We start from the raw sequence: 2,500 nt of genomic DNA, 5'->3' as shown, positions 1-2,500 counted from the left end.
TGGGGATTACTCCCCCTGGACGTCCCTGAAATAGGTGATCGCTGCAAAATTAACTTAGATAAGCATACAAAGTAATAAATAAACTAATAGAATTAAGTATCAACCAAGTCAGCTATTCGAGGCCACTGCTTAACAAAAGCCTTCTTCATAGCATTACATGATTCACACGACCGCGCCAACCTCTGCCACGTCACTCACACAAACTTCTCAATCTCGTCTCTCCACCTTCTGTCTGGTCTCCCTCTTCCACGCTTCCCATCTCGCGGCGACCACTCATTAACACACTTGCTCCATCGCTCATCAGTCGTTGGCATTAACTTACCTGTCCAATTTCACTTCCTCTCTTTTACCGCCTCCACAATATCTTTCAATCTAGTCTGCTCTCTCACCCAACTTGCTTACTTTCGGTCTCTCAGCGTTATTCCCATCATTGATCTCTCCATTCTCCTTTGTGCAGTCCTTATCTTTATTTCGACTTCGCTAGTTTCCAAATCTCACTCACGTAGATTATTGCTGGCAGAATGCACTGATTGTAAACTTTACGTTTCAAACATAAAAGTAGAGTGCCTCCCTGGATTTAATTATTTTTACCAAGCACTTTCCAACCAATTGTAATACGTCTTTTTATTTCATTATCATGATCTTTCGTCACTTTCACCATCTGCCCTAAATAACTAAATTTTTCAACTTCTTCAAGACTCTCACCATCGATTTTAATATCTTTACTTTGAACTTTCGTGTTGAACATTACTTTGGTTTTGCTCTTATTCATTTTTAAACCTACTTTGAGACTTTCTTTGTTCAGATCACTCAGCATATCTTGCAAGTCTTCTGCTCTTTCTGAAATAAGAATAACGTGATCCGCAAATCTTAGGGGGTTCAAATATTCGCCATTAATCTTCAAAACTTTCTCTTCCCAACTCAACCTTCTGAAAATATCTTCCAAACAAGCTGTAAATAATTTGGGTGAAACGGTATCGCCTTGCCGGGCTCCTTTCTCGATATCAAGAAAGAATAAGCAAGTAAACACACAAAGGAATGAATAAATAGATAATAGATAAATAAAGGAGGAATAAATAAGTAGATAAATAAATAGATAGATAAATAAAAAATGTGATAAAAATAAATTAATAAGTTAGGAAATGAACAAGTGAATAAGTAGATAGATATGTAAATAAATAATGACTGAACAAATAAATAAATAAGTAAATGTATAAATACACTAATAAGTCAAATAGATGCGTAAGTAAACAGATAATTGGAAAACGGTTTTCAAAAGGTGCTTTTATTAAATGCTACAAGGATCACCACCTATGTCCTTCATTCTACGAACTCCATTTCCAATATAGATTTCAGGTAATCGCTGGAATTGAAAATTGTAAGGTGAAAAAAAGGGAGCATTCATACCAAGACGTGCTTATCTTATAAAAAAGACTGACAACAGAACTGAGAATATTTTCTCAAAGAATACCAACTAGACAACTAAAGTATGACAATATACATTTAACCTAGAAATATGAAGAAACAGTTTCATATTGGTGTATTTAATCCATTTAGATAATTAGAACAATAGTAGTTTTCTCGAAAATGAGCTTGTTAGTTTGTTTATCTACGTGTTCATATAACCGAGTAGTTTTATGTCTATCATTATTCAAGAAGCCCAAATGGGAACTGAAATACCTCTTATCACATGTTTGATATTGTAATCCATTTTATTTCTTATCTTGTCTTCAAGTGCATTGTCGTGGTAGCACCATTAGTCAGCCCGTCTTGTTATCTCCTAAGCCAATCTATCTCTACAATCAAATACTGTCGCTCCTCTCTGTATCAACTAATCTTTCCCCTTTTTTATTGCCTGCGTTATTAGTTTTTCTTGTATATAAACTCTTGCAATCATTCTTAGCCGCCCTGTTTTCTCTCACTTCTGCGTCAGTCTTGTGTGTGTTTCCCATTATAAACTGGCTGTATACTTCATCATTCTCAACATAATGTCTCAGGAAGGGTGTTATTATTATCGTATATTCTCCTTGCAGCTCCATCTCCTCTGTCGTCATACTTTAATATGTTTTCTCGTAAGGAACTCTTTATTTATTTGCGTTTGTTTATTGTTTGTCCTTAGCTGTTCTCTACGTGTTTGTATTTTGGGTGTCGGTCATTTTCTATATATATTTTTTTATGATATCAAAAGCATTCCTTTACAAAATTTGTACTTTCATTGTTTATGAAAGTAAATCACAATTATCTTATAAATAAATAATCATAGATGAAACCATATATAATTCAGTAAATTTATATATATTCATATATATATATATATATATATATATATATATATGTATATATATATATATATATATACATATATATATGTGTGTGTGTGTGTGTGTGTGTGTGTGTTTATATATTTTTTTTAATATATATATATATACATATATATATATATATATATATATATATATAACAAGAGAAAACACAAAAGTATTGCAAGAGTGGTATAGGT

At 32.8% G+C, this 2,500-nt stretch overlaps 1 protein-coding gene across 1 annotated transcript in view; it reads right to left on the bottom strand.

Annotated features, from left to right (window-relative positions):
• LOC143026758 (uncharacterized) overlaps window positions 1-2,500 on the bottom strand; it is a 167,206-nt gene that overhangs the window by 26,401 nt on the left and 138,305 nt on the right. The gene's annotated exons all lie outside the window — the stretch shown is intronic.

This window comes from Oratosquilla oratoria, chromosome 7, assembly GCF_046742065.1.
Source record: "Oratosquilla oratoria isolate Oo_2021 chromosome 7, ASM4674206v1, whole genome shotgun sequence".
NCBI classification, from domain to species: Eukaryota; Metazoa; Arthropoda; class Malacostraca; order Stomatopoda; family Squillidae; genus Oratosquilla; species Oratosquilla oratoria.
Note: the sequence above shows the minus strand (reverse complement) of the source record. Positions and strands in the feature narration are given on the sequence as shown.